Genomic DNA, 25,822 nt, shown 5'->3' on the forward strand with positions numbered 1-25,822 from the left:
TGGGTTTTCTCGCAATTGTCCCATTTCCACCATTTCATTCATCACTTATTATCGTCTCCTTCACCCTAACCGCACACATATCAAAGGTGTGCGCCCTACTTACTAGGTTATTGTAAAAAGCATCTAAATACTCTCATCATGCATTTTCTCGCAATTCTTCCGTTTCCTCTCACTTTCTCATTTCACCATTTTTTACTCATCCTCTCCCTTACCCTAACCGGAATAACCATGCAACGTAATCTTAAAAATTTCAATTTCAATATTCCAACTACAAAAAATATAAGTTTGTAATCATCCGTATTATACCCTTATTATTCACTAAGTCCATGTCTCATGTAGCCTCGGTGTTGAAACCAAATGCCAAACTACCATCAAGTCAAGTCAAAATCCATTCACATCATATTGTGTTCCTTCGAATTCTCAAAGTATTTATGATTCTTCCCAAACAATATTAATCCCACCTTAGCCTAACCAAAATAACCATGCATCGTAAACTCAAATATTTCATTTTCAATATTCCAACTACAAAAATATAAGTTTGTAATCATCCGTATTATTACCTTATTATTCACACACACACCATATATATTTTCTCACATTTTTAATTATTTTTTTCTCAACTATAATATATTATCGAACCAATCTTGTCTCTTCTCATCTTCATCTTTTCAACTATTTGGCATAAAAATTCAACTAAATTAAAACTTCAAACAAATCTATAACCCCAAAATATCTATATTTCTATTGCAAATATTATCTTATTTTCCACGTAAGTTTCTCACACTCCTTTTCAAAACTACAAAAATCCATTCATGATAGTATCCCTAACTTCAACAATACTTTTTTTTCTTTTTTTTTCTCCCTCTGTTAAACCATTAACATAATAGCAATCTCACTCACAACCTGTCTGTTTTCGCCCTTTCGTTTTTTCACAAAAACAAGTACAATAGCTATTCTTTAAAGTTAACAAGAATCTTTTCCAGAAAAAGGGCTTTTTCTTTCTTTCTTTTTTCATTCTATCGGAGTAGAAAACATTTTTCTGTCTAACAAGTCGCAAAAATCTTTTTTTTTCTAAAAAGAGTTACGTTCAACTCGAAATTACAGGGGGTCTCAACCGTCAACAATAAATGTCACATACGTTTTTCTCAGATAACTTTCTACATCCTAACAACTTAAAAGATCTTTTTTCAACTATTTCAATTCTTTCTTTCTTTTCTAAAAAGAGTTAGACATACAGGTGTGTCGCAACTAACATCACATTTTCTCATCCACACAAAATTCACTGTAGGTGTTATAATCCTTAACTATTGCCCTAACAACAAGTCCCACGTTAATTTAAACTGGTCCTTTGCTCAAAAGGACACTACACTTTCCCTATGCAATCTTGTGCCATGTCTCTCAGTATGGGGCAATGTAACATTTTCAAGGTATTTCTTACATTCTCTCTCCTTCAGTATAATGTCTGTTATCTCTCCATAGGGTGCAAGTTACAGTCCCCCAATTAAGCAATGTCCACAGAAAAGTACAGTACACCCCCCTCCACCTCCAAAAAAACCTGGACCACCCAAAAATTACAGCACACCTGTGTATATGTTTCTTTCGTTACTCCATATAAAAGGGTTCTCTTTCTCCTACGCCTTACATCTTAGACAGTCAATATCTTTTAACATTTGTTGTTTATCCAGAGTTTCCCATGTTTCTAAAATTTATTTGACGTGTTTTTTCTCACCTCCTACGGTTAGACTATTTTCAAACACCCATATCTCACTTTCAACTCACACTTTCTTCTTTCTTTTAATGACACAAGGTTCAAATTGTAACAGTGTTACAAAAAAGCTTGTCAATTTCAAATTCTATCCTTTTCTTTCATGTTTCTCATGTTTCTAAAATTTATTTGACGTGTCTCTCTGCCTTCCAACAGTTAAAGTATTGTGCAACATCCATATCTCACAATTAAGTGACACTTTCTTACTTAATTGACACAATGATGAAATTACGAGACAGCTCCAAAAGAAACATCTGCTACGATTACAAAAGCTAATTGTCGGCAATCCAATGAACAAAGACCTCACACGTTGGATAGATCCAGCCCCTAGACTACTCACCTTGAACCAATTTATCTTTGGGTATGTTCCTTGCATAAAGAATTTCACCTCGGCAACCTGGAAAACAACAGACTACAGCCCACGTGGAAAATACTTCAGCAACTTCTCCTTCAGTTTACACATCTTACATTCCTGATTAACACTGTCTGGATCTTCTTCTTGAACATGCATTAACGGATAGAACGTGAAATTTCTACATTGAATCCCTGTTCGCTGGACATATACACAAATGTGCAGAAAAGCTTTGTCATGTGACCTGTAGGCATTTTTTTTTTTTTTTTGAATGTTTCATTCTCACTAGGTCTGTGTCTAGTCACTTCTCGTGTAGTCCTAACGGCGTAAGTTGTAGTACCTCATTTCGGTTCATGTAAGATCCACATCTGGAATCTATGACAATAGTGATTCATCTTCCTTTCAAACAGATGCTTTTTTTTTAATGGCACGTAAAACAATTCTAGTGACATATGTCACCACCGATTCCCATAACCACCCTTTCCATTTCTTCGTGATCCCCATTCTCGCGGTTTCTGGCAAAATACGCACTCCTCCTCCTTAAACAGGATGTCTGCCACATTGTCGTGCAGCAGTACGTTACAAATAGGGCGAATTATCCACCAAGAGTGGATACAATTTTTCGCCCCGCATGATTCAGCAGACTGACTGAGCAATTGTGATAATTCTGTAAAACTTTGGTAGTACCAGCGATAGGACATGTTTTTTTCTGTCGTATTCTGTAGGAATTTGTATGCAAACTGATGTTAGGCGGTGCAGGTTTGCAATGCACTATCTTGTTGCAGTTCTTCGACCTGAAAGATTTTATGGAAGCTTTTTGCGATGAAATTTCTTAACCTCATGTCAGTTTTGTTTTTTGGGTAGTGTATTACAAAGATTTTTCCATTATTCTCAACAACAATCTCCTTTCTTGTTGCAGTTGTCTTTTGTCTGACTGGCTTCTTTTTGTTTGCCATTCTTCTTCAGAATAATTGAGATGACGTGCTTCAGAATAATTGAGGGGGAATGTGCTACCATTATCAACTTACAAAGAAACAAGAACATAAAGAATATAATAGGTTGTTAATATTACGGCAATTGAAACACTGCATAATACAGCATATTATATTTAGTGTGATTATCTGTGTGCACATACAATAAGAATACATGTACTAAGCATAACTTGAGAGTTTTGATAACTTCACACAGCAGCGGATACGTTTGGAAGTTATATTTACTGTAGAACACCAGAACACAAATATTTTCGAAAGAAAATAATGTAACCGCACAACAGTAAAATTATTGCTTTGAAATATTTTCTACTACACCATGAAACTTGTATGAACGTTCCTGGATGATTTCTCAGCACTGGGAATTTGTTATAATATGATGAATGAAAAAAGGAACTATAATAATTTATATAACTTCTTTTAGGTAGAAAAATAAAACGAAACCTTCATACAAAGTCAAACTTATACTTCTATGAAAACCGATTATTATGAACCCTGTGAAAAGTATAAAATACATTTTTCTCTGCCACTATTTGATAGATTAAGATGAAATTTTTAGTTTAAGTTGAACATAAAATAGGACACATAAATACATTTTATTATTCACCTAGCTTGCACTGTTGCCACGTAATAAGTAAAAGAATTGTGAGAACTGACACTTTTTAGGAAATTTTCTTAAATATTCTTCAATTATTTGCCTCTGTACATAGAAATGTCACGTTCATTACGTAAACGGAAAGCCTACACTCTGATAAATCGATCGAAGTATAGCTTGTTCCAGTATTGCACAGTTTGATCTACAGGTATTTAAAGAGATCTCATCGATGTCTGTAAAAATAGACGGGTGCTAAAGGGTTAAGGGCCCAGAGACCAACAACTATTTTTTTTTTAATTATTCTAAGGACCCTAAGGAACATTACTAATATAGTGACGAAAATTCCCTAAGGGGAGAGGGAGAGTTATAACTCCCTTGGCTCAAGGTCTAATAAGGGCATTCTGTGGCCTAGGTGTCCCATAAAGTCAAGATAGATTACTGTATGACTTGAGAAGATCTTACAAGTTAGTAGGTTGTTGAGAATCAGTCTGTGACATTTGCCATTTACGGTCGTTCAAATCTTAAATCTTCGAACACTATAACATGAGCAACTGCCTAACATTCAATAAAACGCCCAGAATCGTCTCTGAGATTTTAAATAACTTGCGGTTGGGGTCTGATTGAATACTGATGCGATTTTCTCTATCACGTAGAGGAAGAATATCATGTATTGTCATACTAGAAACTTTGGACAAAAATTTGTACAACAGGGGCATGCAAATTGCGCCAAATATGTCTCCAATTTTGATTTGCTAAATAAAATATTATCCTCGAAATATGATGGTGCTCCTCTTCCTGGAAACAACGATACAGATCTTTTAGTAATCGACACATCTGGAAAGCCCACAGGTTCACAAAAGCCATAAAGAGAAACTATGCCTACACATATTTAGGAAAAGAGGGTGAAAGCAAGTCCGGTAAACTACTCACGTAAAATGTGACGTTCTATTATTTGAACAAGTGCGCTACTATAGTCTTATCTATAATATTGTTTGTACGCAGTATGAAGGAAAAACTGGACCCGCTGGTCTGTATATTAAAAACATTTAAGGTACCTTTGATATGTGGAAGATATAATATGAAAGTAGAACCCATACCATATAAACCATCCAAAGAAGGATTGTACATTTTTAAGATAGACCCTGGTAAGGGATAAAAGTATGAAGCATAGCAGAGCTTCGCAGACAGGTAGGTATTAAGATACCAAATACGTGGAACAAGTTCTAAAGAATGTACTTTCAAAGTCGTGACTTAACGTTTTAACCTTGAAGTCTACACTTCATCATAACGTCCAGTATCGACTTTAGTGAAAACAACACCTAAGACCTTGAGAGCATCCACCCTGACTATAAGAAGTGATTTCTGACACTTAAGTAAAGGAGGCCAGTTCCAAAAATTATCACATCTAGTTTGGCATAATTGATCTGCAACCGTTAACCTTGCAATATTCGTCCAAAATGGGCAGAAGGGTATTAACTTGTGGATGGGATGTAAAATTCACTGTGACGTCATCTGCATAAGCTTGAATTTTGAGCCGTGTAAACAAATACACATCCTGTTGATGAACAGTGTTTAAACGATATAAGAGAGGGTCGAGAATTAAATTAAATAGCAGCGCTGAGAGAGTATTCCTGTGCAACCCTCGACGATGCGGTAAAGGAGCAGGAACCGTCGCTGTATAGTAAAGTAGGTGTAAAATAGAAAGTTTTGTGGAAAATTTTAACATGTCAGAATCTCAGAATCTGAAGTAAATACACATGGACTATAGCGTAAAAAGCACGCTAGAAATTCCAAGACAAGAATGCAGCTCTGTTCAGTCACTTAAAAGCGATTAATAAGATCATGCACGTTCGAAAGTGCTGAATAAACATTCACTGTATCATGAAACACAGCTGGATGTGAACTAAAAATAAAAGACCAAGAGTTTAAGAAAATGTCTGAAATCATTGTTAAGAAGTATAATAGATTTGAACTGGTCCGGTTTATTCGCTTCTTTGGTCTTACGAATGATCACTACAATACCATCATCCTGAAAGAAGGAAGGATGACGCTATTAGGTCGTTATATATGACATTCAGAATGAAACCGATTATATCTTATCTCATACCTTTAAAAAAAAAAAAAAACATAGGGGAGCCCATCTGGTGGTGCGAGTCTGTTCTAAAACGGTAAAATTTTCGTCAGTTGTAATAGGAGCAAGTAACCCATCAAGATTGATAATTCGGCACTATCGGGAATGATGACGAAATCTGGTATGATGAAATGTCACTGAAACGGAGAGAAGTCCATACGAAAAGACTCACTGAAAATAGTCAGCTAGTGAGCGTCGTAAGTTTCACCACGGGTAGGGAATGTTATGTATGAATAAAACGATCATTCTTTCTCTTACGTTGTTGGATTATTATTATTATTATTATTATTATTATTATTATTAAGTATTCTGCCTTTTAGGCAGCTCCAGGGACTAATGAGGATTTTTTTTTTTTTAATTTTAGATTTGCGCCTGGAAATGTTTCTTCCACTTTTGTCGATCTTCAGCTTCCTCTTTTAACTCCCAACATTTGCTCCTATCTTTCAAATTTCGATCAGCTCTGCCCTTCTTCCTATTCCTCGCTTTCCTTCCATCTTTCCTTCTATGGCGGGGTGAAGAAGATAATTTCTTCGCAAGATGTGTCCAATCCAATTGGCCTTTCTACGAAGGATGGTGGCCAGAAGTGTCCTCTTCTCTCCTATCCGTTTCAAAATATCTTCATTTGTTGCTCTCTCTGTCCATTTTATCTTCTCCATCTTACTCCAACACCACATTTCGAAGCTCTCCAAATATTTCTTCTCTAACTTCCGTATTGTGCAAGTCTGAACCATAAAGTCCAATGCTCCATATATAGCACTTGACCAACTTCTTCTTAAGTCCAATATTGAGCCTGCTAGTTAAGAGTGATCTTTTCTTGTGGAATGCTTTAGCTATGGCAATTCTTGACCTCATCTCTTTGGTGCAGTAAGCGTCTCTCGTCAAAATAGTTCCAAGATACTTTAAATTATCGACCTCCTCAAGTTCTCCTTGTTTTACTCTGATTCATAAGGGCGTGTTTCCACGGGATATTCTCATGATTTTTGACTTTTCGATGTTAATTTCCATTCCATACAATTTTCCAGTGTCAACTATTTTGTCACTCATCTCCTGTAGTCCTCCTTCGGTTTTAGCTATTATAACCGTATCATGCATACCTGATCTTGTTAATGATCTGCCCTCCAATCATGAAATCCCCAATTCCCATTAATGCTTCCTTCATTAAACATTCATTATAAATATTCAATAATTGGGGCGAGAAACTACATCCTTGTCTGACTCCTCTCCCAATCTCCACACTATTGGTTTCTCCTTCAAGCGCAGCTTCACTCGTTGTTCTGTGTACAGGTTTTGAATGAGTCGTCGATTTCTCCCGTCGACTCCGATTTCTTTAAGTATTTTCAGAAGTTTCGTCCAATTGAATCGGTCGAAAGCTTTTCACCAGTCGATGAAGCACAAACACAACTCTTCCTTTACATCAAGAATTCTTTCTGATATAATTCTCATCAATCCAATACCCATCTTTGGTGTCTTTTCCTTTCCGGAATCCAAATTGATCTTGTTCTAACCTCTCATCTATCTTACTTTCCAGCCGCCTGTCCAGTATGCGTGCAATGATCTTTCCAGTGTGGGAAGTCAGGCTATTGGTTCTGTGATCGCTGTACTTCTTTGCTTGCTATTTCTTACCCATATGAAAATGTTTCTTCTGTACATGCACTGTACAGGCTCTGAAACACCTGTATAATGCATGTTTGCGATTTTCTTGAAGTCAGTTTTTTACATGTTACATGTAATGTACCTGTATTAAACTGGACGCACAGTTGCTGTATAGATTACTGATTACAGTGTATGTACAACGCGTATACATACTGTTTTTCACTGTTAAATGTGAAGAACGTACATGTAGTGTACAGGTTTCGAAAACAAGTACAGTACAGTGCATGTTAGAGAGCACTGAACATGTACGTAATCTGTTTAATGTACAGTGTATGTTACAATAAAGAAAACATATGCTGTAAGATAAATATATCCGGGTACTATACATGTACCGTACATGTTGCATGTACAGTGAATGTATCGGTGATGGCAACAATACATGTCTGTAATTGAAACACATAAAGTGTACATGTGGGATGTGTGCTATATGTTTCAGGAATGAAACATAGCAAAATATATGCTGTAAGATCAATGTATTCAAATACTGTACATGCACAGTATCTACATGTTGGATGTACAGTGCATATATCGGTGATGGCAATAGTACATGTCTGTGGTTGAAACCAGGGGCGTCATTTCAGACTTTCCTTGGGGAAGGGGGGGGCAAGAGCACCACCGACATAAGAACTTCACGTTTTCTACTAGTATATTATTAAACAATCGACTAAAGTATATGTATTCCTCAAACTCTTGGGAGGGCAATTGCCCCCTGCTGCCCTCCCTAAATGACGCCCCTGGTTAAAACACATGCAGATTACATGTAGCATGTGTGTTATGTTCCAGGCGAATGAAACATAACAAAACATATGCCGTAATAGAAATGTACGCGAGTACTGTACATACACGGTACATGTTGCATGTACCGTGATGTATCGGTGATGGCAACAATAGGGGTCTACATGTCTGTAGCTGAAACACATGCAGTGTACATGTAGCATGTGTGCTATATGTTTCAGGAATGAAACAGAGCAAAACATATGTTGTAAGATCAATGTATTCGAATGCTATACATACATGGTACATGTTAGATGTACAGTACATACATCGGTGATCGCAACAGTACATGTCTGGAGTTGAAACACATACAGATTGCATGTTTCAGGAATGAAAAGTAGCGGAACATGTGCTGTAAGATAAATGTATGTGAGTACTGTACATGCACGGTACATGTGGCATGCACAGTGCATGTATCGGTGATTGCTACAGCCAAGGCGTAAAGCTATCTTCAACACTGGAAGGGGGTAATTTGCGGCTTATATTCTGGGCGAGATGAAACTGATGCTCAGAAAACATCACAATTCTCCCCAGTGTTGAATCTTTAGGTGCTCCGGTGGTATTTTTCCCACGGAGATAAAAACTTCCCCCCAACGATACATAAGAAAATCACAAGTTATTAATAGCTACTGTACGACTTTCTCTGACATATCCCCAACATGTAATTGTTCCTCTGGAGAAAGTTCCTGAATTCAATATTGCTTCTCGCCATGATACTTTTGAAATAGAACTGAGGAAAACTTTCCCCCAATAATCCAAACTTTGGGGGCACATGTCCCCCTCATCTCCCCCGGAATTTGCGCCTACGGCTACAGTACAATATGTAATTTATACACATGCAGAATATCTGTGTCACATAAGCACATATCTCATTTTAGGCACCAGGTTTTGAAAACCATAAATGAAAAATGTGTTTCATTCTTCAAGAAGTTAAAGAAACGTGAAATAACTTTAGTAGGCCTACTTAATAAACTAAAGTAACATTCATAGTGTAAAAAAGCATATCGAAAGCAGAAGACAAAAAAAAAAAAAAAAAAAAGAAAGAAATGAAATTAAGTTTTACGTTGCACGGTAGCAGAAGAAAAGATTTTCCGCTCTTCGGCGTGACGTCACATATCCAGCAGCCAATGATGTACGGAATCGCGCTTTTTAAAAAATGTGTTACATTCTTCAAGAAGTTAAAGAAACGTGAAATAACTTTAATAGACATACTTAATAAAACTAAAGTAACATTCATAGTGTAAGAAAAGCATATTGAAAGCAGAAGACAAGATTTTCCGCTCTTCGGCGTGACGTCACATATCCGGGGAACGGACAGAATGGTAGGAGGACAAAATGGCACAGGACGAAATGGCAGGAGGACATAAAGGCAGAAAGTATAATTTGAATTCTCGCGTGCTAAACTATTTTGTATCTTACTTGGTAAATGAAGATTTCAACATAAATTTTCGATTTATTCATTATGTTCCAAAATTCGAACTGCTAATAATATTTCAATTCTGAGAATTCTGATGTAAGAAATTAAGAGAGTGCCACCAGGATTTCCGCCGGAAGTTTGGAATGCTCATGAGGCAACTCTGCCTAACAATCCTCGCACAAATAACTTACGTGAGGGGTGGAATCATAAGTTTTTCATTTGGTTGGACACAACCACCCAACAGTATGGAAACTCATCTAGTGCGAAAGTGGACAATACCCCGTCAAGAAAACTAAAAAGGTTTATGTTGATCTGCAGCATAGATTGAGGAACCTATATGTGGATTATGACACAAACAAAAGATCTCTTGAGGAATTCTTGCGGAGAATTGATCACAACTTGAAATTAACGACAATGTAAGTATAGCTAGTCATTCTTATGACTGCAAATTGTTTTTGTAGCCTATTTTACGGTATATGCCCTACTTTATTATATAAAATTAACGACGGTGTAAATAATTAGCCATTCTTTTCTTAAGACTACAGAATGTATTTATAGCATATTCTAGGATATGTGTTGTAGGATGTTCACGACACTGTAAATAACTAGTCATTCTTACGACTGCAAAGTGTGTTTATAGTCTATATTACGATACGTCCTATCCTAACTATATATACACAAATACATGAGCTGACATTGAACAATTCCTGTAGGGCTACAATGATCAAATTAGGCATGATTGTAGGTTTCTGGAACTAACCCACAGGGAAATTGCCAAAAGTGAATATTTTTAATTTTTAGGGGGTCTAAAGAGGGGATGAAGAATTTAGCCATGTTATTTAAATGGGCCTTTTTTGGACATATAATCTCATGTTTTGGGTACTTAGAATTGGAATATAAACTTGAAATTCGGTATGCTTGTACGTTTTCGTTGGCACTACCTAAGTAAATCAGTAAAAAAATAAAAATCCTACTTTAGAGTGGTTTTATAGGCAACTGAAAAATCTTTCCCATGTTATATGGAACACCTTTTAGACCCCAAATTATTAAGCACTCCCTGTAGGGCCACAATGATTAATATTGGCATGATTGTAGCTTTCCGGGGCAAACCCACAGTAAAATTCCCAAAAGTTAATATTTTTAACTTTAGGGGGCCTAAAGAGGGAATAAAAAAAATCCCCGTTTTCGTTCAGCGTTACCTGAGTGAATCATCTAAATAAAATTTTCCAACGTTGAATGGTTTTATGGGGAACTGAAATCTTTCCCATATTATTTATATGGGATGTCTTCTACACCCCCAAATTTCTGAGCATTTCCTGTAGAGCTACAACGATGAAATTTGGCATGATTGTAGCTTTCCGGGACAAACCCACAGGAAAATTGCCAAAAGTGAATATTTTTAATTATTTTAGGGGTCTAAAGGGTGACGCAGAGAATCCCATGTTATTTAAACGGACGTTTTCTTCGGATACAAAATTTTATCTTTTAGATAGTTGAGATAGGAAAAGAAACGATAGAATTATGAGTTTAAGAGATGCGAGGCCGTAGCCGAGCAAAGACAGTGTGTGGGGGGGAAGCCCCCGGATAGGCAGATTCATGAAATACGAAGAGCAAGTTCACGAAATTCATTGTTGATGCAAAGGCCGATAGATAAGAAATGCGAAGCCGTAGGCCGAGCAGACCTAGGGGTCTGGAGGCAGAGCCCCCAGCTAGCCAAAGGCTAGTATTTCTTTATATAAAATTAACGACGATGTTAGTAATTGGTCATTCTGACGACTGCAGAGTGTTCCTTATAGTCCGTTCTACGATATCCGTGATTATTGAGAAGTAAGAAAGATGTGTGTAATTAGTCATTCTTACAACTACAAGCTGTTTTTATAATTTAAAGGATATGTTACAGGAAATTAAAAAAAAAAAAAAAAAACTTTGTCATTTCTGTAACTGTAAAGGAATTTTATAGGTCTGTACTATGATATGTATTAGTATTGAAGAATAAATAGTAACTATTCTTTCAGTTTTGCACTTACCTTGTTTGCTATCAAACTATATTTTCTTGTAGTTAGAATTGTTATAAGACCAAGATATCAATTGGAAGATGGTTACAAAAAAATACATTTAAGAAAAAAGTTAAGATTTGTTAAGTTAAGTTTCAAATTAAGTTTGGATAACTGATGTTTGCCTTCTTTCACGCTCTTGGTTCAATTTAGCTGTATTTATATGCTTTGGACATTCGAGGCAGAAATGACTAAATCGACAACCGTTACCTACTAACAAACACAATAGGTGAAACCTAAAAATACGAGCCCTAGGAGTTAAATTTTTTTGCCAAATTAACTTCCTGCCATTCTGTCCTTCTGTCATTTTGTCCGCTGGCATTTCGTCCTCCTGCCATTCCGTCCGTTGCCATTTTGCCCTCCTGACTTTATTTCCTGCCATTCTGTCCTAAATTCCACATATTCACCAGCCAATGATGTACGGAATCGCGTATTTCCTGTTTTCAACAAAACAAATTAGCGGGAACAAGTCAATGATTAGTTGTTTGAGAATAGATACATCTAAAGATACGTGCTTAGTTAAATGGCCTAACGGCCAAATGTCGGTTCTGCATCGCTCTAAATGCACTGAAGACACAGTTTTGTCTTTGAATAAAGCTTACCAGTTTAGATGGCGCGGCCAGAAGTTATACAATGGAAGACTAATCTACGTAGGTAAGTGTGTTCTTTTTTAAAGAGTATAATATCCATATAGTACTAAAGAGTATATATATACATACACACACACACACACACACACACACACACACACACACACACACACACATATATATATATATATATATATATATATATATATATATATATATATATGTGTGTGTGTGTGTGTGTGTGTGTGTATGTTGTACATAGTTGTAATTTGAGTTTTTTACTTGCACTTCATTCAAGAATGAAGTTTTATCAATATAAAACAAACGTAGGCCTACTTACTTCGTCCCAAAGCAAAAGGATTTCATCAGACGTTTTCCTACAATACACATAATTTCAATATTTCATTCTCAGTAAATTCAGAGAATGCACTTTGTCATTTGGAATTTGTGGAAAGTATTAACCAAACAATGGATATGATTAGGCTAACTGATGTTGAAATATATATCCATTAATTCTTTGCCTCAAGAATTGATTAATATTTGTGCGATTATCGAAGAATAGGTCCAAATATATGCAGAAAAATGCAAATTTTACGAGAAAAGGCCCTTATTGAATTTCAATAAAATCGGTAAGAGGAAAGTGCTATACAGCGTCTCACCCTTAGATTGCAGTACAGGAGTAAATGGCAATGCTTTTCCTTATGCCCATTGTTGCCAAACTTAGCCTGAATTTTAGAAATTGTTTTATTTACTAGATAAGGATAGATTTTTGTAGAACATTGTATTCTCTATCAAATAATGTGTTATCATATCAAGAAGAATTTTCAAGTATTGAAATAGTGAAATTTTGCTAATGGCAAATTCTAACGTCGCGTTAAACATATCACGTCATAAGTTCGGAACTATAAGAGATACAACGTTGAAACTTATACAGCTATTAACATTATAGTTGGTGCCAATGTTGGAAAAGTTGGCATTAAAGAAGCTTCTTGAATTTTAAAATAAAAAAATAAAATGTAAGAGAAAGTGCTATACTATTGCAATGCAATATATAAAAAGTTGACTAATGAGAAACTTTTTTATTTTTCAGCTTAGATGAGGGTGCAAAGCGAGAAAAATATTGAGAAAGGATTGAAGTTATTTTTAAAACAAATTGCAGCTCGATATCTTTATTTAGGTTTTATGACTTGTAAGCCCGTCTCACACGGATCTGAACTAAGACCTCAATCCAGGTTACAACTTAACAGTGTTGCTTAACTCAAACTTCCATGCAATTTCTTTTATCCTGAGGTGATGTAGGGGTCTCAGACCATCCTTAAAACTAGGTAGGTTTTACCAGCAGAGCCCCTCGTGATCGCTGTATTAAATAGACGAAAAACATTTGAAGAAAGTGTTACGCACAGGGCAATCAAGTGTCGTAATTGTAAATATTGTTTTTCTATTTAACAATATTTGTTCTTCCGAAGAGGATGAAATAGCCATAGCAGCGGTATCTGCTCTGTTGTCGACACAAAATTCGCCCTCCTCACCCTCCAAACAACGAGAGAGAGAGAGAGAAAAGAGTAAAGAGGAGCTGCTGGACCAAGGAGTGAATTCTTCGCCGCAATAATGCACAGGAAAGGACCGTATTTTCAGTGGTGAATAATGAACTACTTCCAGAAGATCCTCGTTCCTATAAAAAAAATCTACAAAATGGACTATTCAGAATTCCATACGCTATTGAAATTAGTAACTTCGAAAATTCGGCAGCAAAATACGAACATGAGGGAGTCTGTATCAGCTGAAATAGGTCTGTAGATCCTCGTATCCACCAGATTGTAGAACTGAAAATCAAATGGCTTGTCCAAATATGTAAATGAGGGCAGTTATCAGGCTCGGAAAGCTAAAATAAAGAAGAAAGAGCAATTTTCTAGAATAGGTACTGAGTGTATGCACTCATCTCACTACCCACAAAAATGCCCACATAGCCCATAAAGTAAACGTATACCGCGCCGGGAGCTCCTCTCATGCACGACATCCGGACTTGTGCCAGCGTTGTACAACTGTTCCCTAAAATTGCACGAAAGCCACACAACATTGATGACAACTAGCTGTTATTGTTTCTGTTTCTGGTTTATTTTGGCGCACCACATTTGAATTTTATAAGTGTAGGATTACTAGTGTAAAATTATTACAAGTGCTTTACGACAGATAAAATAAATGAGTTCATATGAAAGATGCCTGTATAGAAACTATTTTCCACCAGCGGTTAATTTCTGCACAAGTGTACAGAAGTAGTATTTTGTTTACAAGTGGAACGCTACTATTATGAAACCATGACAAATGCTATTGAAACTCGTATCATTGCCAAAATCCATTAGTTTTCACTACTCTTGCTTAAGCGGATACCCACCTTCGCTGACGTACCACCTCGCTAACACTCGGGCTTTCCAGCTTCAGTTAGATAGCATTCGTGCTTTCTAGTGGGGGCCTAGCTCAGGTTGTTTTGTGTTTTTTGGGCTGTAGTTTTAATGCATGCATCCGGACGCTGTATTTATACGCAAATAGTAAAAGAATTATAATTTTTCAACTATTGCTTATGATGCCTCCTTGAATTTTAACTGCCATGTGGATATTTTTATGTCGCCCAGCACAAATCATTTAGAAAACAATAAGAAGTAAATTAGTGAAGGAATTTTAATTTTTGAACAATTATTTCGAGTGGTGCACCAAAAGTAAACCTGCGCGCTTTTTTTAACATGTTAAATTTTTTGGTATACAAATTGACAATATACTTAAATCACCTATTTTTATTCTTTAAAAGATGTAATTACATTTGTTCACATCTGTAGGGTTCGGGCGGAAACTACTTACTTCACTGCACACCTTCTCTAAGCTCTTTACTCTTGCAGTTTTATAAAATAATATAAATCGTGCCTCACGTTATACAAGAAATCATATTTTTCATATGACTCTATTAATATAAATAATGCTTCTCTTGTCCAAGCAGCATTGTTTTGAAATTACAGCCAGAAAAAGTTGAATGTCGTCAGGCGGTACTCTTTTCTGATTGGTAGTTGTATGGAAGTCCAGAAGAAAATAGAAACTGCTTCTATTTCTTCCAAGTTGTGTTGCTTAACTATAAAACACATATATAATTATTCTCTATAATATATATAGTAGATAATATATTACATATATACTTTCAAGTGAAAATTTCGCTCCTTCCCGGTCTCATCCGGGGAAAAAGAATTAAAAAAGTCCTAACGGTTTCCTTGAATAGAGCTACACAAGTAACAAGAAAAATATAGAGACTATTCAATAACTTGTGAAGAATATTTTATATTTGCGAAAATTAAACAAAAAATAATTATCTAGGTTTTAATTCTTTAATTTGTTCCCTTAAATACTTTACAAATTTTTGTACAATTTTTATACAATATTAATATTCTTGATCTATCAAATTCTTTTCTCCGACCTACTATCTTCTAGACCGTCAGTTCATTCAGCCGAGCGGCCAATATCCATTCCGGAAGACGACTCATTCGATCCCCGACCGAAGCAAACCTAGTATTATATTTGTCGCCAGCTTACTCAACTAGACGACTGTTTAAAATTGGGACCTAGAAGAAGACTCACTCGATCTTCTACAGGTTAAAAACGAAATTACTCTTCCAGCTTTAATTCAGCTGTTCCTGCTTAAAATTTCTTAAATAATAGAAAAAATCCGCAGCTATTCATCACTCAGATAGCTGGGTTTAAAAAAAATCAATCAGAATGCCCCCTCATTTAAGAGACAATCAAAAATGCTTATCTAAATGCCCCTCATTCAAGAGACAATTAAAAAATTAAAACTCTAAATGTCTCCTCATTCCAAACGCAATACAACACAGTGAATGCCCCCTCATTCAAGAGACAACCACAATATTAAAAAAAAAAAATTCTCCGCAGCCGACATCATTCAGGCGACTGGGTACTAAAAGCAAAAAACAGCGCCTCCTCATTCCGAAAGCGGTTCGAAAAAAAAAAACTTTATCTGGTTCGTCGTACAACGACCGCCATCACCTATAAAAAAAAATAGCTAAAGTTTATCTCTATCAAACCCCCTTCCAGGCTCACTTATCCCGAAAGAAAAGTTATCATTATTAAATTAAAATAAACAGTCTCTATCATTTAAGAGAGCTGCCCAAATAAAATTTATCAAAATATTTTAATTATACTACTTCAAAAATAAAAGGTAGACTCCCTTATAATAGGAATCTAACAAAAAATCCTTAATTCATCCTATCTAAAAATATTCTAGTTTCCTAAGATTTAAAAAGAAATGATAGGGTATTTCTCAGAGCCGACTATTCATTGGGTAAGTCCGGTTGAGTGGTGGAAAACTTCATCCCTGCGTCCCTTCACTATTGGAGGCGCAGAGGGGTAAGGATATCTGGGAGATGTGAAGAAGTTAGTGGTTGAGAAGAGAGTGCCTTCCCCACACAACATGGACCGTATTTATACGATCTGCCTCCCAGCTCACCAAGCATCCATATGTTTATAAAAAAAACCTTTTCCCACGGCTACTTCTTCTAAGGAGAACAGTAACTAAAGCGCAAAATACTGTATGTGAAAAATCTTAAAAACAATTAAAAAAAATTCATGACAATTAACATAATCAATATATACTATAATTATTTATGTAAATTATACAAAAATTAATGTGTAGATTTTTAAATCAACACATAATAACCTTTCCTAAAAGAAAAAAGAAAAAAAACTTTAAAAAAGAAAAAAAAAGACTGTTTTACCCTCTGAATTTCCAAAAAAGTCCTTTATGCAAAAGTTTTCATTTGTTCCTGTGTGATTAAAAAAGTCACAGTTTATAAATATTCTTATAACATTAGTTACCTTAGGTTCTTCTGAGAAAACTTCTCTATTTTCTATGAGCATTTCAATAACTCTCTGTCTAAATTCTCCACCTATGTCTAATTTATCTACTATCGGTTGTAAATTTCCCTCTATTTTTCTATCAAAATCTAAAATTAAATTCTCTGGGAAATCACTATCAAATAAACAAATCGGCTGTTCTATGTCCTCGCAATACCATTCTCCTCTAGAAAGATTTATTACAATCCCCACCTTCGAAATGAAATCTCTTCCTGCCAGAATTTCTCGCAAAAGTTTTTCGAGAATGATAAATTTGTGTTTAACAGTGAAATCATAAAATTTTACTGTCGCTGTAATTTCTCCACACGCAACAGTGGTCCCATCGGCTACTCTTAGGGTCAAGGAATTTTCTTTTACTTGCCCCCCATTTTGTACCCATTTATCTGCGAGTTCTTTAGAACAAACGGAAACCGAAGCCCCAGTATCCAGTAACATTTTTGACTTTACGCCAAAGACAGTACAGTTGATAACAGGTGCTCTAGTCTTGCTAAAGACACTTTTTTTCTTCTTCTTCCCCCGGCTATCCTCGCCGGCATCGAAAATCCGTTTTTTGGGATCACGGAATTAATGTTTTCTATTTCTCTATGTTGGGATAAGTGTCTTACTCTGTATCCCCTAAAATGTTTTCTCTCTCTCAAATTTTTTGTCATTTTTTCCACTTGAAAATTCCTATCCACTACGCTATTTCTATCTTCTTTTCTCTGGACTCGATCCACACTTTTTCTATCAACCGGCCGTATCATTCCGGTGAACTTCAGTGGCTTTGTTGATTTCTCAAAAGGAAATTTTCGCTTTTCGTCTTCAAATGTCCACGAATTCTGCGAAATTAATAAAATCAATTTCAATTCACTGATTAAATCTCTACCGCCGATCAAGTCATGAGCGAGGTCTCTTAAAACATGCAATTTTACACGTGCTTTCCTTCCTTTCATGTAAATGTTAACATACATGATACCTACAGTTTCTGTTTCTCCCTCAGCCAACTGTAATTTTATTTTTTCTTTCTTCATCTTTGCCCCTTTCGTTACAAGTTTCTCCGCTAGGGATAAATTTATTAATGAAATTTCACTTCCGCTGTCAGCATATAATTCAATACTTTCCCCCCCAAATCTTACAGAGAATAAGCGGTTCTTTTACTAGATTATTCTCTTTCTGGGCTTTATTTTCAGAAGAATGTGTTTTCGTATGAACCACAGAGCTCTCCTTATTTTCTTTTTTCTTTCTACAAAACTTACTAACATGCCCCCGTTTGTGACAAAAATCACAAGAAAAAGTCTTGTTTTCACAGCGAGAATTCGTCACGGTTTCCTTGCGGTCATTCTGTCCACGCTTAACACTTTCAGCCCCATGTGTATCTTTTTGATACACAGTGAGGGTTTACTGATGGACCACGTGTATCAAATAGATACACATTGGCTGACAGTGTTCATAGCAAACTGTAGTCTGGTCCCGGGATGAAATTTACTCAAACAGGGTTGGGGCTGAAAGTGTTAAAATAAGCAGAATCAAGAGCCGAGGGTAATAAATTACTTCCCCGCCCCATTTCTGCTCTTTCTAGCGCTGCAATAGGATTGCATGCCTTGGGTGCCTCTCGTTCGGGTAGATATAATAATTCACTCAAAAGAAGATGCTGGATCTTCAAACTTTCGCTTTCTAGCTGTTTCAGAGTTACAATTTCCTTGTTATATAACAGCTGTCTGAATCTTGGGTGAGAACGCTCCATAATGAAATCGACCTGAGATTTCTCATCCGGGGGATCTTCTAATCTGCTGAACATAAGCGCAACATGCCTCGTGTACGAAGCTAAAGATTCGTCAGCCTTTTGAAAACTATTTTGCAATTGCTGTTTAATCTCTTGTTCGTAATTGAAACTAAAATATTCTTTCAAGAAAGAATTTTTGAATTCCTTGTAACTAGAAAAGGGTTGTTTAAAAGCAAACCAAACTTTCCCGCTTTTCTTCAATGTCCGAGGGACAACTAATTCCAATAGCTGTTCATCGTTTAACTTCTTAGCTTGCTTAAATTCTTCTAATTCGTCTAGATACGCAAATGGATCCTCCCTAGGAATATCTCCTGTAAATTCAGGTAGGTTTAGCCTAATTTCTTCGACCCATTTACTTTGACTAATATTTGACTCCATTTCCTCATTATCTCCAGCAGAATTACTTCCTTCTTCGCGCCTGTTCTCTTCCCGTCTTAATTCCTGTATCTTAGAAATTATTTCTTCTGAGCTAACTTCCTCTCTATATTCTAGTCCAAGAGCTTCGCAAATAGTTCTTATATCTAGTTCCGTTGCCATGTTTAAAAACTTTCCCGAACGTAATTTCATAAATTGATGCTTCCCTTAAAAATTAGAAACTTCCTCTCACTTAGTCTCTATACAAAAATAATTTTCACTTTGTCTCTGGTTTCGGGCGCCAATAATATGTGTTGCTTAACTATAAAACACATATATAATTATTCTCTATAATATATATAGTAGATAATATATTACATATATACTTTCAAGTGAAAATTTCGCTCCTTCCCGGTCTCATCCGGGGAAAAAGAAATAAAAAAGTCCTAACGGTTTCCTTGAATAGAGCTACACAAGTAACAAGAAAAATATAGAGACTATTCAATAACTTGTGAAGAATATTTTATATTTGCGAAAATTAAACAAAAAATAATTATCTAGGTTTTAATTCTTTAATTTGTTCCCTTAAATACTTTACAAATTTTTGTACAATTTTTATACAATATTAATATTCTTGATCTATCAAATTCTTTTCTCCGACCTACTATCTTCTAGACCGTCAGTTCATTCAGCCGAGCGGCCAATATCCATTCCGGAAGACGACTCATTCGATCCCCGACCAAAGCAAACCTAGTATTATATTTGTCGCCAGCTTACTCAACTAGACGACTGATTAAAATTGGGACCTAGAAGAAGACTCACTCGATCTTCTACAGGTTAAAAACGAAATTACTCTTCCAGCTTTAATTCAGCTGTTCCTGCTTAAAATTTCTTAAATAATAGAAAAAATCCGCAGCTATTCATCACTCAGATAGCTGGGTTTAAAAAAAATCAATCAGAATGCCCCCTCATTTAAGAGACAATCAAAAATGCTTATCTAAATGCCCCCTCATTCAAGAGACAATTAAAAAATTAAAACTCTAAATGTCTCCTCATTCCAAACGCAATACAACACAGTGAATGCCCCCTCATTCAAGAGACAACCACAATATTAAAAAAAAAATTCTCCGCAGCCGACATCATTCAGGCGACTGGGTACTAAAAGCAAAAAACAGCGCCTCCTCATTCCGAAAGCGGTTCGAAAAAAAAACTTTATCTGGTTCGTCGTATAACGACCGCCATCACCTATAAAAAAAATAGCTAAAGTTTATCTCTATCAAACCCCCTTCCAGGCTCACTTATCCCGAAAGAAAAGTTATCATTATTAAATTAAAATAAACAGTCTCTATCATTTAAGAGAGCTGCCCAAATAAAATTTATCAAAATATTTTAATTATACTACTTCAAAAATAAAAGATAGACTCCCTTATAATAGGAATCTAACAAAAAATCCTTAATTCATCCTATCTAAAAATATTCTAGTTTCCTAAGATTTAAAAAGAAATGATAGGGTATTTCTCAGAGCCGACTACTCATTGGGTAAGTCCGGTTGAGTGGTGGAAAACTTCATCCCTGCGTCCCTTCACTATTGGAGGCGCAGAGGGGTAAGGATATCTGGGAGATGTGAAGAAGTTAGTGGTTGAGAAGAGAGTGCCTTCCCCACACAACATGGACCGTATTTATACGATCAGCCTCCCAGCTCACCAAGCATCCATATGTTTATAAAAAAAACCTTTTCCCACGGCTACTTCTTCTAAGGAGAACAGTAACTAAAGCGCAAAATACTGTATGTGAAAAATCTTAAAAAACAATTAAAAAAAATTCATGACAATTAACATAATCAATATATACTATAATTATTTATGTAAATTATACAAAAATTAATGTGTAGATTTTTAAATCAACACATAATAACCTTTCCTAAAAGAAAAAAGAAAAAAAAACTTAAAAAAAGAAAAAAAAGACTGTTTTACCCTCTGAATTTCCAAAAAAGTCCTTTATGCAAAAGTTTTCATTTGTTCCTGTGTGATTAAAAAAGTCACAGTTTATAAATATTCTTATAACATTAGTTACCTTAGGTTCTTCTGAGAAAACTTCTCTATTTTCTATGAGCATTTCAATAACTCTCTGTCTAAATTCTCCACCTATGTCTAATTTATCTACTATCGGTTGTAAATTTCCCTCTATTTTTCTATCAAAATCTAAAATTAAATTCTCTGGGAAATCACTATCAAATAAACAAATCGGCTGTTCTATGTCCTCGCAATACCATTCTCCTCTAGAAAGATTTATTACAATCCCCACCTTCGAAATGAAATCTCTTCCTGCCAGAATTTCTCGCAAAAGTTTTTCGAGAATGATAAATTTGTGTTTAACAGTGAAATCATAAAATTTTACTGTCGCTGTAATTTCTCCACACGCGACAGTGGTCCCATCGGCTACTCTTAGGGTCAAGGAATTTTCTTTTACTTGCCCCCCATTTTGTACCCATTTATCTGCGAGTTCTTTAGAACAAACGGAAACCGAAGCCCCAGTATCCAGTAACATTTTTGACTTTACGCCAAAGACAGTACAGTTGATAACAGGTGCTCTAGTCTTGCTAAAGACACTTTTTTTCTTCTTCCCCCGGCTATCCTCGCCGGCATCGAAAATCCGTTTTTTGGGATCACGGAATTAATGTTTTCTATTTCTCTATGTTGGGATAAGTGTCTTACTCTGTATCCCCTAAAATGTTTTCTCTCTCTCAAATTTTTTGTCATTTTTTCCAGTTGAAAATTCCTATCCACTACGCTATTTCTATCTTCTTTTCTCTGGACTCGATCCACACTTTTTCTATCAACCGGCTGTATCATTCCGGTGAACTTCAGTGGCTTTGTTGATTTCTCAAAAGGAAATTTTCGCTTTTCGTCTTCAAATGTCCACGAATTCTGCGAAATTAATAAAATCAATTTCAATTCACTGATTAAATCTCTACCGCCGATCAAGTCATGAGCGAGGTCTCTTAAAACATGCAATTTTACACGTGCTTTCCTTCCTTTCATGTAAATGTTAACATACATGATACCTACAGTTTCTGTTTCTCCCTCAGCCAACTGTAATTTTATTTTTTCTTTCTTCATCTTTGCCCCTTTCGTTACAAGTTTCTCCGCTAGGGATAAATTTATTAATGAAATTTCACTTCCGCTGTCAGCATATAATTCAATACTTTCCCCCCCAAATCTTACAGAGAATAAGCGGTTCTTTTACTAGATTATTCTCTTTCTGGGCTTTATTTTCAGAAGAATGTGTTTTCGTATGAACCACAGAGCTCTCCTTCTTATTTTCTTTTTTCTTTCTACAAAACTTACTAACATGCCCCCGTTTGTGACAAAAATCACAAGAAAAAGTCTTGTTTTCACAGCGAGAATTCGTCACGGTTTCCTTGCGGTCATTCTGTCCACGCTTAAAATAAGCAGGATCAAGAGCCGAGGGTAATAAATTACTTCCCCGCCCCATTTCTGCTCTTTCTAGCGCTGCAATAGGATTGCATGCCTTGGGTGCCTCTCGTTCGGGTAGATATAATAATTCACTCAAAAGAAGATGCTGGATCTTCAAACTTTCGCTTTCTAGCTGTTTCAGAGTTACAATTTCCTTGTTATATAACAGCTGTCTGAATCTTGGGTGAGAACGCTCCATAATGAAATCGACCTGAGATTTCTCATCCGGGGGATCTTCTAATCTGCTGAACATAAGCGCAACATGCCTCGTGTACGAAGCTAAAGATTCGTCAGCCTTTTGAAAACTATTTTGCAATTGCTGTTTAATCTCTTGTTCGTAATTGAAACTAAAATATTCTTTCAAGAAAGAATTTTTGAATTCCTTGTAACTAGAAAAGGGTTGTTTAAAAGCAAACCAAACTTTCCCGCTTTTCTTCAATGTCCGAGGGACAACTAATTCCAATAGCTGTTCATCGTTTAACTTCTTAGCTTGCTTAAATTCTTCTAATTCGTCTAGATACGCAAATGGATCCTCCCTAGGAATATCTCCTGTAAATTCAGGTAGGTTTAGCCTAATTTCTTCGACCCATTTACTTTGACTAATATTTGACTCCATTTCCTCATTATCTCCAGCAGAATTACTTCCTTCTTCGCGCCTGTTCTCTTCCCGTCTTAATTCCTGTATCTTAGAAATTATTTCTTCTGAGCTAACTTCCTCTCTATATTCTAGTCCAAGAGCTTCGCAAATAGTTCTTATATCTAGTTCCGTTGCCATGTTTAAAAACTTTCCCGAACGTAATTTCATAAATTGATGCTTCCCTTAAAAATTAGAAACTTCCTCTCACTTAGTCTCTATACAAAAATAATTTTCACTTTGTCTCTGGTTTCGGGCGCCAATAATATGTGTTGCTTAACTATAAAACACATATATAATTATTCTCTATAATATATATAGTAGATAATATATTACATATATACTTTCAAGTGAAAATTTCGCTCCTTCCCGGTCTCATCCGGGGAAAAAGAAATAAAAAAGTCCTAACGGTTTCCTTGAATAGAGCTACACAAGTAACAAGAAAAATATAGAGACTATTCAATAACTTGTGAAGAATATTTTATATTTGCGAAAATTAAACAAAAAATAATTATCTAGGTTTTAATTCTTTAATTTGTTCCCTTAAATACTTTACAAATTTTTGTACAATTTTTATACAATATTAATATTCTTGATCTATCAAATTCTTTTCTCCGACCTACTATCTTCTAGACCGTCAGTTCATTCAGCCGAGCGGCCAATATCCATTCCGGAAGACGACTCATTCGATCCCCGACCGAAGCAAACCTAGTATTATATTTGTCGCCAGCTTACTCAACTAGACGACTGATTAAAATTGGGACCTAGAAGAAGACTCACTCGATCTTCTACAGGTTAAAAACGAAATTACTCTTCCAGCTTTAATTCAGCTGTTCCTGCTTAAAATTTCTTAAATAATAGAAAAAATCCGCAGCTATTCATCACTCAGATAGCTGGGTTTAAAAAAAATCAATCAGAATGCCCCCTCATTTAAGAGACAATCAAAAATGCTTATCTAAATGCCCCCTCATTCAAGAGACAATTAAAAAATTAAAACTCTAAATGTCTCCTCATTCCAAACGCAATACAACACAGTGAATGCCCCCTCATTCAAGAGACAACCACAATATTAAAAAAAAATTCTCCGCAGCCGACATCATTCAGGCGACTGGGTACTAAAAGCAAAAAACAGCGCCTCCTCATTCCGAAAGCGGTTCGAAAAAAAAACTTTATCTGGTTCGTCGTATAACGACCGCCATCACCTATAAAAAAAATAGCTAAAGTTTATCTCTATCAAACCCCCTTCCAGGCTCACTTATCCCGAAAGAAAAGTTATCATTATTAAATTAAAATAAACAGTCTCTATCATTTAAGAGAGCTGCCCAAATAAAATTTATCAAAATATTTTAATTATACTACTTCAAAAATAAAAGATAGACTCCCTTATAATAGGAATCTAACAAAAAATCCTTAATTCATCCTATCTAAAAATATTCTAGTTTCCTAAGATTTAAAAAGAAATGATAGGGTATTTCTCAGAGCCGACTACTCATTGGGTAAGTCCGGTTGAGTGGTGGAAAACTTCATCCCTGCGTCCCTTCACTATTGGAGGCGCAGAGGGGTAAGGATATCTGGGAGATGTGAAGAAGTTAGTGGTTGAGAAGAGAGTGCCTTCCCCACACAACATGGACCGTATTTATACGATCAGCCTCCCAGCTCACCAAGCATCCATATGTTTATAAAAAAAACCTTTTCCCACGGCTACTTCTTCTAAGGAGAACAGTAACTAAAGCGCAAAATACTGTATGTGAAAAATCTTAAAAAACAATTAAAAAAAATTCATGACAATTAACATAATCAATATATACTATAATTATTTATGTAAATTATACAAAAATTAATGTGTAGATTTTTAAATCAACACATAATAACCTTTCCTAAAAGAAAAAAGAAAAAAAAACTTAAAAAAAGAAAAAAAAGACTGTTTTACCCTCTGAATTTCCAAAAAAGTCCTTTATGCAAAAGTTTTCATTTGTTCCTGTGTGATTAAAAAAGTCACAGTTTATAAATATTCTTATAACATTAGTTACCTTAGGTTCTTCTGAGAAAACTTCTCTATTTTCTATGAGCATTTCAATAACTCTCTGTCTAAATTCTCCACCTATGTCTAATTTATCTACTATCGGTTGTAAATTTCCCTCTATTTTTCTATCAAAATCTAAAATTAAATTCTCTGGGAAATCACTATCAAATAAACAAATCGGCTGTTCTATGTCCTCGCAATACCATTCTCCTCTAGAAAGATTTATTACAATCCCCACCTTCGAAATGAAATCTCTTCCTGCCAGAATTTCTCGCAAAAGTTTTTCGAGAATGATAAATTTGTGTTTAACAGTGAAATCATAAAATTTTACTGTCGCTGTAA

The 25,822-nt window shown here is 35.6% G+C and overlaps 1 protein-coding gene across 1 annotated transcript in view; it reads right to left on the bottom strand.

The window, feature by feature from the left end:
* Men-b (NADP-dependent malic enzyme b, mitochondrial) overlaps positions 1-25,822 on the bottom strand; it is a 1,138,140-nt gene that overhangs the window by 599,049 nt on the left and 513,269 nt on the right. The gene's annotated exons all lie outside the window — the stretch shown is intronic.

The sequence above is a fragment of the Thermobia domestica genome, chromosome 10 (genome assembly GCF_964235325.1).
Source record: "Thermobia domestica chromosome 10, izTheDome1.hap1.1, whole genome shotgun sequence".
Classification (NCBI taxonomy): domain Eukaryota; kingdom Metazoa; phylum Arthropoda; class Insecta; order Zygentoma; family Lepismatidae; genus Thermobia; species Thermobia domestica.